General features: G+C 44.6%; 1 protein-coding gene across 4 annotated transcripts in view; it reads left to right on the top strand.

Annotated features, from left to right (window-relative positions):
- The window catches only part of LOC139538704 (unconventional myosin-XVI-like), a 307,739-nt gene that overhangs the window by 116,527 nt on the left and 174,181 nt on the right, over positions 1-17,031 (top strand). The window lies entirely within an intron of this gene.

Below are 17,031 nucleotides of genomic sequence, written 5' to 3'. Positions count from 1 at the left end.
GCCCGCCTGCCTGTGTGCCTGTCTGTCTGTCTGTCTGCCTGCCTGCCTGTGTGTATGGGGGGTAGCTATAGAGATAAAGAGTGTGAGTATGTTGATGCTAGTATTTCCAGAGTGTAATGGCTATATATCTGTAAAACTGTCTTAGATTAAACTGATGGCATCATATCTGAGTTCAGTAGCACTTAATTTGAGCTATTGACTTCTGACAGATTTATGAGCTTTGAGTCAGTTCAATCAGAATAGGTAGTGGGAAGTGTTCAGTGTGTACTGAGTGGCATATATGAGCCCTACTCTTACAGCACTTACATCATTCTCTGCATGGCTGGGGACCATCTGAGTCCCTTTCAAATCACTTACACATGTTTTGGGTTTACCGTCTCCACACCCATCCCTACAGACCTACAGTAATGCAACAGACCTAGTCCACATGTTTTGGGTTTACCATCTCCACACCCATCCCTACAGACCTACAGTAATGCAACAGACCTAGTCCACATGTTTTGGGTTTACCATCTCCACACCCATCCCTACAGACCTACAGTAATGCAACAGACCTAGTCCACATGTTTTGGGTTTACCATCTCCACACCCATCCCTACAGACCTACAGTAATGCAACAGACCTCAAAACATTATCAGCATCCCAAAGTGGGTCTCAGTTGATAGTGAACAGAAGACATTAAGTCAGTGCCTCCCACGGAGCGGTAAAAAAAGCCTCTCTCTATCTCTCTCTCTCTATTCCTTATTTTTCTCCCTTCCTCTCTTTGTATTCTGTTCCTCCTTCAATATTCACTCTTCATTCCCTCTCCAGAGTTTCAGCTGCTAATCAGTATTCTGCTTAGTGTGTGTGTGTGTGTGCGTGTGCTTGTGCGTGTGCGTGTATGTGTGTGTTTGTTAGTGCAGCAGTTGGGAAAAGACAAATGGATGTGGCAAGGGTGAGGAGTGGCCATTAGCTTTGCAGTATTAGCTCATTCTTCAAACTGATTACTGGCTAGTCAGGACACAAACTCTCTCACTCTGTCACCCACACACACTTATTCATAAAAACACACCTAGCTAATATTTAGAGTGAAATGCAGCTCTTGGGAGACAAGCAGAAGGGGTTGTGCAGGACAGCACAACGATTACAGAGCTCAGAGATTTCTCCCATTATGTGCGATGGAGCGGATGATATTAAGTAAACCAAAGTCAGCTATTCTGACTATCCCCAGGACAGCTGACCAGATTGGCTGTGTGTGTGTGTGTGTGTGTGTGTGTGTGTGTGTGTGTGTGTGTGTGTGTGTGTGTGTGTGTGTGTGTGTGTGTGTGTGTGTGTGTGTGTGTGTGTGTGTGTGTGTGTGTGTGTGTGTGTGTGTGTGTGTGTGTGTGTGTGTGTGTGTGTGTGTGTGTGTGTGTGTGTGTGTGTGTGTTTGTGTGTGTGTGTGTGTGTGTACCTCCCTATTCTATCAACTGAGAGATTCCTCATTAGGGATTCTGCCTAGACCTCAGAGGAGAGAGAGAGAGAGCTCTTGTGAGCCTGACTCTAAATCATCTGTTGCCCCAGGCAGGGATCTGAGGGACTCTACCCTTAATGCCACAGTCCCATACACACAGAGCTGCAGTCAAACACACTTTATGTCTTTATAAAGTATCACTATTAGTGGATACTCTATACTCTATGAGTGCTTTTACAATATACATTTATTTATCTCACTATGGCCTCTTCTCTCCCTCTTTCTCCCTATTCTCACTCTACCTCCCTTCCCTTTTAACTTCTCTGTCTGTCTTTCTCCCTCTTCCTCTCTCTCTCTCTCTCTTTCTCTCTCCATCCCTTCCTTATCTTTCTCGCCACCCATGCTCTTGTTTGCCAGCCGTTTGCCCAGCTGTCTGTGTGTATCTGTCAGACCACCCAGCAGCCATTGCAGGTCACTATGCTAATCTCCCCCCTTTGGGCTGCCAATGATCTTCAGCTGGGGTACTTGAGAGCAGCTGGTGTACCCATGCAACTGCCTGACTAAAACCTGGTCCTTTGGCCGGGCATGAATCGCCACTGTTTACTCCTGAGTAGAAATCCTAATCACCACCCATGCAACAGCATGGTACAGGACTGGCACAAGACTGTTACTGCCACTGGCTTTTGGTATGGTGGGTCAAATCAGCTGCCAACCATTGGTCTGATTAACTAGACTTGGAACTGTCAAGGCTATGCTGAACAAGATGTTGTTGGATAAGATGTTTTTGGACAAGATGTTGTTGGACAAGATGTTGTTGGACAGGATGTTGTTGGACAGGATGTTGTTGGATAAGATGTTGTTGGATAAGATGTTTTTGGACAAGATGTTGTTGGATAGGATGTTGTTGGACAGGATGTTGTTGGATAAGATGTTGTTGGATAGGATGTTGTTGGATAAGATGTTTTTGGACAAGATGTTGTTGGATAGGATGTTGTTGGATAAGATGTTTTTGGACAAGATGTTGTTGGATAGGATGTTGTTGGACAGGATGTTGTTGGATAAGATGTTTTTGGACACGATGTTGTTGGATAAGATGTTGTTGGACAAGATGTTGTTGGACAAGATGTTGTTGGATAAGATGTTGTTGGAAAAGATGTTGTTGGACAAGATGTTGTTGGACAGGATGTTGTTGGATAAGATGTTGTTGGACAAGATGTTGTTGGACGAGATGTTGTTGGATAAGATGTTGTTGTACAAGATGTTGTTGGATAGGATGTTGTTGGACAAGATGCTGTCCTGCAGATTTGATGTTCCATAGGCATGATACCGTGTAGATGGAGACATGATGATGTCTCATTTCACACCATCGGACTGAATTCCCTTCTTGTTATTCCTGCTATTACTGATTTGTTGCTTTGATGATCCCATGGTTAACTATCTAAAATTGTAGTCAGTAATGTGTCTTTTGGATTACTGTAATCTGATTACTTTCAGTTACTTTCTAATTAATTTTCCCTTAAGATGCAGAAGAAGACAAAAATAATTCTTTATACACATTAAGACCACATAGTGGTCTCAGGCTCACTCAGGTGGAAAAATCGTTAACATTTTAAATGCTGAATTGAATGTAATTGAGAAAGCAGAAAGGTCTCAATGTATTTTTTTCACTAACATCCTTTCTGAATTTAAGAGTAATCCAAGAAGTAATCATATCGTTTTTAAAAAGTATCTGTAATCTGATACAATATTTTTGCTGGTAATGTAAGCGATTACATTTATAGGTTTTTTGTAATCAGATTATATGTAATCAGTTACTCCCCAACCCTGATCTTTGGCCTGTTGACTGTTTCTATGTTTCTGTGTGTGTAATGTTACTTTTAGGCAATGTCAGTTTCTGTGTCTCTGTGTATGTATACGTCTGTGCCAATTACTGTGTGGGAAAACACAGTAATGCTCCACAGCATGTTTCTGTCTCAATCCCACTCCATTCCAAATCCATGTAGGAAACATGGTCGCCTCAGGCCTCCTTTATCCCAGGAGATATGTGGGAACATTTCTGGAATTGTATTCACAGCAAAATCCTTAATCATTTCTGAGAGGAGGAAATGTGTAAATACACCCCATGTCGAGAGACCTAGGGGTCCATCTGGGGTGAAAGGGGGGTAATTTAGGGGGATGGGGTGGGAATTGGGGTTGGTTCTGCCTGTACCAAGCTCCCCAAACCCTGGAAAACCGGAGTCAGCAGAGATCATGAGGATGTGTGGAAGGAAAATCAATGCTTAGTATTCCACAAGGATCTCATCTCAGCCCGTTGTTATTAGTGATGAGATCAGCTCCTTTGTTCTGGAGATAATGGAGGAAATACCACCCTCAAAGATTTATGTAGCAGATAGTTTTTTTTGCTTTGCTTTATCTTGTGGAGGCCTTATCTGGTGGTGAATCTCTCATTGAAGTGAAAAGCTATGAAATGAGAGTAATAGACTGTGTCCAAACGTTTATCTAGCTATAGCGAGGCATGGGGATATTATTCTGGAACACTGTGGAATGTCTGTGGTATGAACGTCTTCTGTATTAGTTGTGTAAGGTTTTTATCATAGCACCCAACCTCCCTATGTAATAATTTATATGGTTTCATTTAATTTGTTCTTTGATTGATACAATAATGGCTATGAATCTTTCAAGATGAGGAAACATCACCTTGTACCATCATGACTCATTGTCATTTAAAGAATGTTTGGCATCTCTCTCTCTATCTCTCTCTTTCTCTCTCCGTCTGTGTGTCTATCCTAATTCAACTTTGTCAGTATGGAGTTGGCTTTGGACACAGATTCACAGATAAACTAGAAACACACTTTTCTGACGAGGCAGGCTGGTAATAAGAGATGTACACACAAACACTTATCAGAAATCACTGGCAGGAAATCAGATGGAAGCAGAGAGGAAAATAGAGAGTGACGGAGATGTGGAGATGGGTAAAGAGATTGAAAGGAGAGGATAGAGGGCTATGTCATTAAAAAAAGTAGAAAGTGAGAATCAAAGAAAAAGAACAGGCAGGGAGGGATATGGTGAATGGGGAAAAAAGAGAGAATGAGAGACGAGAGAGACCTGAGCCTTTTTCAGCTCGATTCCTCCCTGCCATATGTAAACTGGGACTTGCATTGGTAGTGACATTTGGTGAAATTGCCTTTCTAAAGTAATGTCTTAACTTCATCAGTGGGAGGCACGGCTGTGACCGGAGCATCTGTTCCCTTCAAGAGGCGTGGAATCCAAAATCAATTCACAATACCATTCCAGAATGATGATATGGAATGTTCCACACTGGGGAATGATTGGTATATACAGTAGCTGTGTTATTGAGGTGATATTAGATGTTACGTTCCCAGCAAAATCCTATGTTTGATGAGATTGAGTCTACTGTATATGAATGATTTTATTCTCTTATATGAGGTTAGGGGTCTGGCAGAGAGATGACTTGAGTGTGACAGAGTGGCTCTCTGTCCGGTTGCAGTTCACAGCTGTTTGATAACCTGATCATCATAATATAGTTCTGTGTCTCAATGCCTAGGAAACCTGTTTAATATTAGCATCTGTCCATTATTACTCCGCATCTAACCAAAGTAGTGGGTGTTTTAAAATCAGATTACTATACATCATGATATGATCATGTGACTTGTGTTGTGATTCAGATTTCATAATATATCAAATCAGAGAATAATAACGGTTGAGATTCTCTTTGACTATGAAACATACTAAAATACTGTTGAGTAGCATCAGTATCAGTGTGTGGGTGGGTGCCCTGTCGTGCATACATTACACAATCAACTGAGACCTCCTGTCACTTAAGACAAGTGTAATTCAATGTCGGAAAATCACCCTTTCTCCTCCTCCTCTCTCCCTACTCGCTTCCTCCTCTTGAGTCTGTCCTCTATTGATCAGCAGATATAGATCAGACAGACAGACAGTGAATAGCCTAGCACCAGTAACACCCTGTCTGTATGTCTGTCTGTCTGTAATCAGCTCTCTCTGAGTTAAGGAAGTAGAAGCACTAATGGCCTCTGCTGTCATTATTTCATGTCTTCCTCACCTCAGCGTTTAGCACCAAGCTCACACATATGCACACATATGCACACACACACACACACACACACACACACACACACACACACACACACACACACACACACACACACACACACACACACACACACACACACACACACACACACACACACACACACACACACACACACACACACACACACACACCTTTGTCAAGACGTCTACATACACAGTCAAGCTAATTGCATGCCTATACCCAAAGCGTGATCACTGATCCTATCTGATCAGGTTCAGTATAGCAAGCTTGATGGTGTCCGTGTTGAAGATCGTCCTCACTCCCATACAGCTCTGGTACAGTTATCTATCTGTCAGAGCTAGAAGCTCATTGTCTGCGCCACACATCAATCCCTTTCCCAGGGGCCTTTGCAGTGGAAGGTAGATGTCATGCTGTGACACCATGCCAAATCCTCTCTGTTGATTGAACGAAGGAGTGAGAAAGAGAGAGAAACCAGCAATCTGGACACAATAAGTGACTCTTTATGATTATTGTGGCCTTTGTCCACCAAATAGGGGAACAGATCAATGTTTTACATTTTATTACTTTATTTCACCTTTATTTAACCAGGTAGGCCAGTTGAGAACAAGTTCTCATTTACAACTGTGACCTGGCTAAGATAAAGCAAAGCAGTGCGACAAAAACAACAACACAGAGTTACACATGGGATAAACAAATGTACAGTCAATAACACAATAGAAAAATCTGTATACAGTGTGTGCAAATGAAGTAAGGAGGTAAGGAAATAAATAGACCAATAGTGGCGAGGTAATTACAATTTAGCAATTTACACTGGAGTGATATATGTGCAGATGAGGATGTGCTAGTAGAAATACTGGTGTGCAAAAGAGCAGAAAAACAAAAACAAATATGGGGATGAGGTAGGTAGTTGGTTGGATGGGATATTTACAGATGGGCTGTGTACAGCTGCAGCGATCGGTAAGCTGCTCTCACAGCTGATGCTTAAAGTTAGTGAGGGAGATATAAGTCTCCAACTTCAGGGATTTTTGCAATTCGTTCCAGTCATAGGCAGCAGAGAACTGGAAGGAAAGGCGGCCAAACGAGGTGTTGGCTTTAGGGATGACCAGTGAGATATACCTGCTGGAGCGCGTGCTACGGGTGGGTGTTGCTATCGTGACCAGTGAGCTGAGATAAGGCGGAGCTTTACCTAGCAAAGACTTATAGATGACCTGGAGCCAGTTGGTTTGGTGACAAATATGTAGCGAAGACCAGCCAAGGAGAGCATACAGGTCGCAGTGGTGGGAAGTATATGAGGCTTTGGTGACAAAACGGATGGCACTGTGATAGACTGCATCCAATTTGCTGAGGAGAGTGTTGGAGGCTATTTTGTAAATTACATCACCGAAGTCAAGTATCCATAGGATAGTCAGTTTTACAAGGGTATGTTTGGCAACATGAGTGAAGGAGGCTTTGTTGCGAAATAGGAAGCCGATTCTAGGTTTAATTTTGGATTGGAGATGCTTAATGTGAGTCTGGAAGGAGAGTTTACAGTCTAGCCAGACACCTACGTAGGTATTTATAATTGTCCACATATTCTAAGTCAGAACCGTCCAGAGCTGTGATGCTAGTTGGGCGGGTGGGTGTGAGCAGCGATTGGTTGAAGAGCATGCATTTCGTTTTACTTACATTTAAGATCAGCTGGAGGTCACGGAAGGAGTGTTGTATGGCGTTGAAGCTCGTTTGGAGGTTTGTTAACACAGTGTCCAAGGAATGGCCAGATGTATACAGAATGGTATCGTCTGCGTAGAGGTAGATCAAAGAATCACCCGCAGCAAGAGCGACATCATTGATATATACAGAGGAAAGAGTCGGCCTGAGAATTGAACCCTGTGGCACCCCCATAGAGACTGCCAGAGGTCCGGACAACAGGCCCTCCGATTTGACACACTGAACTCTATCTGAGATGTAGTTAGTGAACCAGGCGAGGCAGTCATTAGAGAAACCAAGGCTGTTGAGTCTGCTGATAAGAATACGGTGATTGACAGAGTCGAAAGCCTTGGCCAGGTCAATGAATACAGCTGCACAGTACTGTCTTTTATCGATGGCGGTTATGATATCGTTTAGGACATTGAGCGAGGCTGATGTGCACCCGTGACCAGCTCGGAAACCAGATTGCGTAGGTGAGAAGGTACGGTGGGATTCAAAATGGTCAGTGATCTGTTTGTTCACTTGGCTTTCGAAGACTTTAGAACAGCAGGGCAGGATGGATATAGGTCTGTAACAGTTTGGGTCTAGTGTGTCTCCCCCTTTGAAGATTGGGATGACTGCGGCCGCTTTCCAATCTTTAGGAATCTCAGACGATACGAAAGAGAGGTTGAACAGAATAGTAATAGGGGTATCTAACCCAATGTGAGAATTAAGCCAGAGATATTACTTGAGAAACAAGAGGAGCTAAAGAGAAACTTTAATAAGGAAAGCACATACTTGTGAACTCATTTGTTGCTACTGAGCTTGGCTCAGTACAAATGTAATTTAGATTCCATTCTTACATCTGCTGGAGAATATCTTGTAGCATTTTTTAATTAAGATGTCAAACCCTAGGGAAGCGTGTTCCAACAGACTACTACTAACTGAATGTCCTTCAATGCTTCAAGATTGTTCGGGAGAGAATAAACTTGGTTAACACTTTTTATGATCCATCTGTCTATGCACACATAATATTGCATTTAATACTTGCTACAATCCTTCAAAGAAATGTATAACAGGCTATATGAATGCATAGCTTAATCACTCTAACATAATTCATAAAGCATTACTCACAGAGATTCACAGAAAGTATTCCCCAAATGATGCGGTAGAATTACAAATCCCAAACCTCTCTAGATAACTTTTTTCTGCATTTTAGGATTGTGTCTATTTTCTGCTCTTAGGATTGTGTCTTGTCTGAGAACAGTGTATATTGTTTTTCCTGAAGGATGGAAACGGAGAGAAGACTCCAAAGCTCTTTTGGAAAACATAGAGCAGCCATGCAAGACGAGGGATTGTGGTGACTATGAATGTCTGATAAGAAGCACTGAGACGGAATAATTTACAGGGATGAGAATTTACAGTAGGTTTCATATTGGAGGGTTGGGATGAGGTATAGCGGAACACACATAGGGACTAACAATATGGATGGTGGACTGGTAAGGAATGCGAAAAAGAGGTGATAGGTAACGTATGTCATGTTGTTGAAGGGGCATTTGAAGATACATTCACAAGGATGGAGTTCTGGGATGAATAGAACAGAGAGAAACATTGAGAGAAAGAGAGATCGAGTGGGATTTGAACAAGTGCATTTGGAATCCATCCCCTTATGAAGTAGCCTAGACATACCCTCCACTCACCGACTATTTAATACTCCTTCTTCCCCTCCCCCTCTCTCCCTAGAGGTAAAGCTACAGTATAATTGTATACTTCTCTTTTTTTTCTCCCGCTGCATCCATTGCATACGTCTCCCTGCCTAAATGCAATGCATGTCCGTGATGCTTTTCTCTAGGCGTCCATAGTGTATGCAATGTATTCACATCAGGTTCCTTGATGCCTGTATTTTTGCAGAATCATGCCAGATTGACGTTTATCAATGATATCATGTAGACATCACTTGCTTCCATTGTATATCATTAACTCAGCAGACATAGCTCTCAGGGCTGTAGTGGAGCATACTCTAACTGTACACCAGCGACTCGCTAATCATGTACATAATGCAATTTATATATGTTATGCAAGAGAGACTGGAGTGCCTCTGCCAGGTCTGACAATAGTACAAGGTCAGAGTGGAAACATGTTTCCCTTACTGGAATGTGTCTGACTTAGCATCTACAGAAATATGTCTGATCCAACTCCACTTCTATAACTGATAGGGAGACTCTGTTGAGTCATCAGGAATCTATTCAAGGTTGGCATTGGACTCATAGTGCGTTCCATTCAGTGTTTGCGTTCTGGTTGCATCTGGTTAGAGTTTGGCTGCAGGGACTGTATGATAAGCAGTTTGTGGTCATCTTTTGGATGGCTGAAGAGCGGAATATGCCGATGGGGAGGATAGGGTCATCTTTTATTGGAAAGAAGGGTGGATGAAAGACTTGAGTCTGTAGGGGAGGTCTGGGACGAACAGAGAACATCAGTCCTCTCTCTCTTTCTCCTTTCCTCTGTCATTATTCCTCCCGCCTCTTCTCTCCAGCTCGCGCTCTCTCCCTCCATCTCTCTTTCCCTCTCTCCACAACGGCTCCCATCTGGTTACTATGGAAACTCCACATATGTCTCCCACAGCTGTTTTTCAGTTTTCCCCAAAATGACAGCTGGTTGTTTTCCCTCTCTTTCTCACACACTCTCCGTCTCTCTCTTCACGGTCAAACAGCCTGATGAAATAGAGCACACAGACAAACACATTAACACCAGGCAAAAGAGCAACAACCTGATTTGCATTAATTTACACTGCTGCCAAAATGCTCACTGCCTGAGTTAGCACTGATGAAAATATTCGGTGCGTACACAGTTTTCATTAGGTATAAAAGGTGCAGTGAAATGTTTACTTGCGAGCTCCCTCAACAGTACAGTACAACATCAATACAAATCCTAATCAAATAAAAAGTAAGTAAGAAGGTAGTATGCACAGTGGTAATAATAATGCTAATCATGAAGACAGGGTATCCATTGGTTTTCCATGAGTAGTATATGAGCTAGGTGGTTGTATTGTGTATAGGGGAAGGAAAAGACATGGTCTTAGAGTGTGTAGAGATGTAATGGTCCACAGCAATACTGGATAGTACCTGTCAATCATTTCAATAGAACAGGACAGTTGTTAGCGTTGGCATAATGAACCAATAGTAGAGCAGGACAGAGGACAGTGTTGACCTATGGACCAATAGAACAGCAGAACAGTGGGCAGTGTAATTGTATGGACTAATAGAGAACCACAACACCGGAAAGTGTTGTCATGATCCAATAGAACAGAAACAGAACATCAGCCATATGGTCCAGCATACAGCACTTCTGTTTGATTGCCCTGAGGGTCAATACACACATAGCTCTTGACTTCTGACCTCTGTTCAGTCATGCTCAACAATGCCCTATAAAAACACATAGACGGGTCCTTCCAGTGTGTGGAAGGTCAAACAGACCTGATGCCGTCCAGACTGATGCCTGACTGTATTAGTCTATTATGCCTGACTGTATTAGTCTATGACTTTAGGAAGGCTATGTTCTTCCTCATCAACCATTTAAGATCCATTAAGCACCAGAAGACTGTGTGCGTGCGCATATAAATGTGTGCGTGTGTAATAGTTTAACTTTACGTCCGTCCCCTCACCCCGACCCGGGCGCTAACCAGGGACCACATCAACAACAGTCACCCACGAAGCATCTTTACCCATCGCTCCACAAAAGCCACGGCCCTCGCAGAGCAAGGGGAACCACTACTTCAAGGTCTCAGAGCAAGTGACGTCACTGATTGAAAGGCTATTAGCACGCACCACCGCTAACTAGCTAGCCATTTCACATCCGTTACACGTGTGCATTAGTCATTTAGCAGACAATGTTATCGAGGGATATCCACCATTCTACTAAAGCACTGTAGGTGAGCCAACCACCATTATCCTTAATTACTAATCTAGGTGGGGTTATATTCCTGAGCTTTTAGGTGGGCGACAGAAAGGTGTGTGTGTGCGTGCATGTGCATAGCATGTGCGTGCGTGTGTTTGTGTGTGTGTGTGTGTGTGTGTGTGTGTGTGTGTGTGTGTGTGTGTGCATGTGTGTGTGTGTAAGAGAGAGAGATAATTGTGTTCATTGACTTTTGGAAGGCTGTGTTCTTCCTCATCAACCATTTAAGCTCCATTAAGCACCAAGAACCATTAGAAGACTGTGTGGGTGTGCATGTAAATGTGTGTGTGTGTGTTTCGGTGACTGTATACTTGTGTGTTCATAATACATCCATCCATAAACGACTAGGATCCTCCATTATCAAGACTAAGCAAAGATTGGTTGGTTGATAGGTGGGGTCCCTACGGTATATGACCTAGAGGGAAATGAATGGAGCGGCCTGCACTACCTGAGGATCAGAAAAATAATCACTAACAAGTGATGCCACTGGCTGGACTGAAACACACACTGCATGGTCAAACTATACCGCAGTGAAACTGTTACATCATTGTTACAGTGGTGCCATGTCCTAGCTCAGCTTGAAATGTATACGCCCTAACCAGCTGTGTGTGTGAGTTGTCACTATACACACGTCTGTGTAGATAACGACCGCTGAGGTCAGCCATCCTCAATAGGCTGTCACGCCCTGACCTTAGTTATCTATGTTTTCTTTATTATTTTGGTTAGGTCAGGGTGTGACGAGGGTGGGTATGCTTGTTTTGTATTGTCTAGGGTTTTTGTATGTCATGGGGTGTTTGTTAGTCTAGGCATATGTAGGTCTATGGTGGCCTGAATTGGTTCCCAATCAGAGGCAGCTGTTTATAGTTGTCTCTGATTGGGGATCATATTTAGGTTGCCATTTACCCTTTTGGTTTTGTGGGTTCTTGTCTATGTGTAGTTGCCTGTTCAGCAATCTTTGTATAGCTTCACGGTTCGTTTTGTTGTTTTGTTAGTTTTGTTCAGTGTTCATTCTTAATATAATAAAGAGAATGTACGCATACCACGCTGCGCCTTGGTCTCCTCCCTACGACGGCCGTGACATAGGCAGACAACGGTCCGGATCCGGACCCAGAATTAAAGAAAAACATTTCATGGAATCAAGTTGGGCTTTCAACTTTTTGCTGTTATTTGCGCATGAAACTTAACCCTAATTTGCTACAAGGGCGCCATACTGTCTGTAAAACAACACATTTCACTGCATCTATCCAGTGTATGTGACAATGAAACATATATAAAAAAATATTTATATATATACATACTACCAGTCAAGGGTTTGTCTTTATTTTTACTATTTTCTACATTGTAGAATAATAGTGAAGACATCAAAACTATGAAATAACATATATAGAATCATGTAGTAACCAAAAAACTGTTAAACAAATCAAAATATATTTATATTTGAGATTCTTCAAAGTCGCCACCCTTTGCCTTGATGACAGCTTTGCACACTCTTGGCATTCTCTCAACCAGGTTCATGATGTAGTCACCTGGAATGCATTTCAATTAACAGGTATGCTTTGTTAAAAGTTCATTTGTGGATTGTCTTTCCTTCTGAAGCCAATCAGTTGTGTTGTGACAAAGTAGGGCTGGTATACAGAAAATAGCTCTATTTGGTAAAAGACCAAGTCCATTATGGCAAGTACAGCTCAAATATCAAATCAAATCAAATGTATTTATATAGCCCTTCGTACATCAGCTGATATCTCAAAGTGCTGTACAGAAACCCAGCCTAAAACCCCAAACACCAAGCAATGCAGGTGTAGAAGCACGGTGGCTAGGAAAAACTCCCTAGAAAGGCCAAAACATAGGAAGAAACCTAGAGAGGAACCAGGCTATGAGGGGTAGCCAGTCCTCTTCTGGCTGTGCCGGGTGGAGATTATAACAGAACATGGCCAAGATGTTCAAATGTTCATAAATGACCAGCATGGTCAAATAATAATAATCACAGTAGTTGTCGAGGGTGCAGCAAGCCAGCACCTCAGGAGTAAATGTCAGTTGGCTTTTCATAGCCGATCATTAAGAGTATCTCTACCGCTCCTGCGGTCTCTAGAAAGTTGAAAACAGCAGGTCTGGGACAGGTAGCACGTCCGGTGAACAGGTCCGGGTTCCATAACCGCAGGCAGAACAGTTGAAACTGGAGCAGCAGCACGGCCAGGTGGACTGGGGACAGCAAGGAGTCATCATGTCAGGTCGTCCTGAGGCATGGTCCTAGGGCACAGGTCCTCCGAGAGAGAGAAAGAAAGAGAGAAAGAGAATTAGAGAGAGCATACTTAAATTCACACAGGACACCGGATAAGACAGAAGTACTCCAGATTTAACAAACTGACCCTAGCCCCCCGACACAAACTAATGCAGCATAAATACTGGAGGCTGAGACAGGAGGGGTCAGGAGACACTGTGGCCCCATCTGATGATACCCCCGGACAGGGCCAAACAGGAAGGATATAACCCCACCCACTTTGCCAAGGCACAGCCCCCACACCACTAGAGGCATATCTTCAACCACCAACTTACCATCCTGAGACAAGGCCGAGTATAGCCCACAAAGATCTCCGCCACAGCACAACCCAAGGGGGGGCGCCAACCCAGACAGGAAGATCACGTCAGTGACTCAACCCACTCAAGGGACGCACCCCTCCTAGGGATGGCATGAAAGAGCACCAGTAAACCAACTCGGAAAGATAGGTAGGAGCAAGCCCATGTAACGCTTTGTAGGTTAACAGTTAAACCTTGAAATCAACCCTTGCCTTAACAGGAAGCCAGTGTAGGGAGGCTAGCACTGGAGTAATATGATCAAATATTTTGGTTCTAGTCAGGATTCTAGCAGCTGTATTTAGCGCTAACTGAAGTTTATTTAGTGCTTTATCCGGGTAGCCGGAAAGTAGAGCATTGCAGTAGTCTAACCTAGAAGTAACAAAAGCATGGATTAATTTTTCTGCATCATTTTTGGACAGAGAATGTCTGATTTTTGCAATGTACGTAGATGGAAAAAAGCTGTCCTTGAAACAGTCTTGATATGTTCGTCAAAAGAGAGATCAGGGTCCAGAGTAACGCTGAGGTCCTTCAGAGCTTTATTTGAGACGACTTTACAACCATCAAGATTAATTGTCAGATTTAACAGAAGATCTCTTTGTTTCTTGGGACCTAGAACAAGCATCTCTGTTTTGTCCGAGTTTAAAAGTAGAAAGTTTTCAGCCATCCACTTCCTTTGTTATGCTGGTGAATGAGGACCCAAAAGCGACGTAATAGTAACAGAGTCTTTATTCCAGTATTAAACAAATAATGATTCTCCTGGAATTATCAATGGTCAATCCAAAACAGGAAACTGAAATCCTCTCGTCAATAGAGAGGAACGACTGGAGACGCGACCACAGACTGCAGGTCGCTTCAGGAAGGCACTGGCCGTAGCTGACATAGACACCTGCTCACACGCAGCATCTGAAGAAGGCAAAGAACACGACAGGGCGGAACAAGGACACAGGAACAGCAAACATCAAACAAGAATCCGACCAGGCAGAAGCGGAAAACAGAGGGAGAAATAGGGACTCTAATCAGAGGGCAAAATAGGGGACAGGTGTGAAAGAGTAAATGAGGTCGTTAGGAGAATGAGAAACAGCTGGGAGCAGGAACGGAACGATAGAGAGAGAGAGCGGGAGAGGGAGAGAGGCAGGAGGAGAGAGAGAGAGAGAAAGAGGGAAAGAACCTAATAAGACCAGCAGAGGGAAGCACAGGGACAAGACATGATCAAAGACAAAACATGACAGTACCCCCCCACTCACCGAGCGCCTCCTGGCGCACTCGAGGAGGAACCCTGGCGGCAACGAAGGAAATCATCAATCAACGAACGGTCCAGCACGTCCCGAGATGGAACCCAACTCCTCTCCTCAGGACCGTAACCCTCCCAATCCACTAAGTACTGGTGACCACGTCCCCGAGAACGCATGTCCATGATCCTTCGTACCTTGTAAATAGGAGCGCCCTCGACAAGGACGGGGGGGGGGGAGGGAAGACGAACGGGGGCGCGAAGAAAAGGCTTGACACAAGAGACATGGAAGACAGGGTGGACGCGACGAAGATGTCGCGGAAGAAGCAGTCGCACAGCGACAGGATTGACGACCTGAGAGACACGGAACGGACCAATGAACCGCGGAGTCAACTTGCGAGAAGCTGTCGTAAGGGGAAGGTTACGAGTGGAAAGCCACACTCTCTGACCGCGACAATACCTAGGACTCTTAATCCTACGTTTATTGGCGGCTCTCACAGTCTGCGCCCTGTAACGGCAAAGTGCAGACCTGACCCTCCTCCAGGTGCGCTCACAACGTTGGACAAAAGCCTGAGCGGAGGGAACGCTGGACTCGGCGAGCTGGGACGAGAACAGAGGAGGCTGGTAACCAAGACTACTCTGAAACGGAGATAGCCCGGTAGCAGACGAAGGAAGCGAGTTGTGAGCGTACTCAGCCCAGGGGAGCTGTTCTGCCCAAGACGCAGGGTTTCGAAACGAAAGGCTGCGTAATATGCGACCAATCGACTGATTGGCCCTTTCTGCTTGACCGTTAGACTGGGGATGAAACCCGGAAGAGAGACTGACGGAAGCACCAATCAAACGACAGAACTCCCTCCAAAACTGTGACGTGAATTGCGGACCTCTGTCTGAAACGGCGTCTAACGGGAGGCCATGAATTCTGAACACATTCTCAATGATGATTTGTGCCGTCTCCTTAGCGGAAGGAAGCTTAGCGAGGGGAATGAAATGTGCCGCCTTAGAGAACCTATCGATAACCGTAAGAATCACAGTCTTCCCCGCAGACGAAGGCAGACCGGTAATAAAGTCTAAGGCGATGTGAGACCATGGTCGAGAAGGAATGGGAAGCGGTCTGAGACGACCGGCAGGAGGAGAGTTACCTGACTTAGTCTGCGCGCAGTCCGAACAAGCAGCCACGAAACGGCGCGTGTCCCGCTCCTGAGTAGGCCACCAAAACCGCTGGCGAATAGAAGCAAGCGTACCCCGAACGCCGGGGTGGCCAGCTAACTTGGCAGAATGAGCCCACTGAAGAACAGCCAGACGAGTAGAGACAGGAACGAACAGAAGGTTACTAGGACAAGCGCGCGGCGACGCAGTGTGAGTGAGTGCTTGCTTTACCTGTCTCTCAATTCCCCAGACAGTCAACCCGACAACACGCCCTTCAGGGAGAATCCCCTCGGGGTCGGTAGAAGCCACAGGAGAACTAAAGAGACGGGATAAGGCATCAGGCTTGGTGTTCTTATTTCCCGGGCGATAGGAAATCACGAACTCGAAACGAGCGAAAAACAACGCCCAACGAGCTTGACGTGCATTAAGTCGTTTGGCAGAACGGATGTACTCAAGGTTCTTATGGTCAGTCCAAACGACAAAAGGGACGGTCGCCCCCTCCAACCACTGTCGCCATTCGCCTATGGCTAAGCGGATGGCGAGCAGTTCGCGGTTACCCACATCATAGTTGCGTTCCGATGGCGACAGGCGATGAGAAAAGTAAGCGCAAGGATGGACCTTATCGTCAGACTGGAAGCGCTGGGACAGAATGGCTCCCACGCCCACCTCTGAAGCGTCAACCTCGACAATGAATTGTTTAGTGACGTCAGGAGTAACAAGGATAGGGGCGGATGTAAAACGCTTCTTGAGGAGATCAAAAGCTCCCTGGGCGGAACCGGACCACTTAAAGCAAGTCTTGACAGAAGTCAGAGCTGTGAGAGGAGCAGCCACTTGACCGAAATTACGAATGAAACGCCGATAGAAATTAGCGAAACCGAGAAAGCGCTGTAACTCGACACGTGACTTAGGAACGGGCCAATCGCTGACAGCCTGGACCTT

Source organism: Salvelinus alpinus, chromosome 14, assembly GCF_045679555.1.
Source record: "Salvelinus alpinus chromosome 14, SLU_Salpinus.1, whole genome shotgun sequence".
In the NCBI taxonomy this organism is placed as follows: domain Eukaryota; kingdom Metazoa; phylum Chordata; class Actinopteri; order Salmoniformes; family Salmonidae; genus Salvelinus; species Salvelinus alpinus.
Note: the sequence above shows the minus strand (reverse complement) of the source record. Positions and strands in the feature narration are given on the sequence as shown.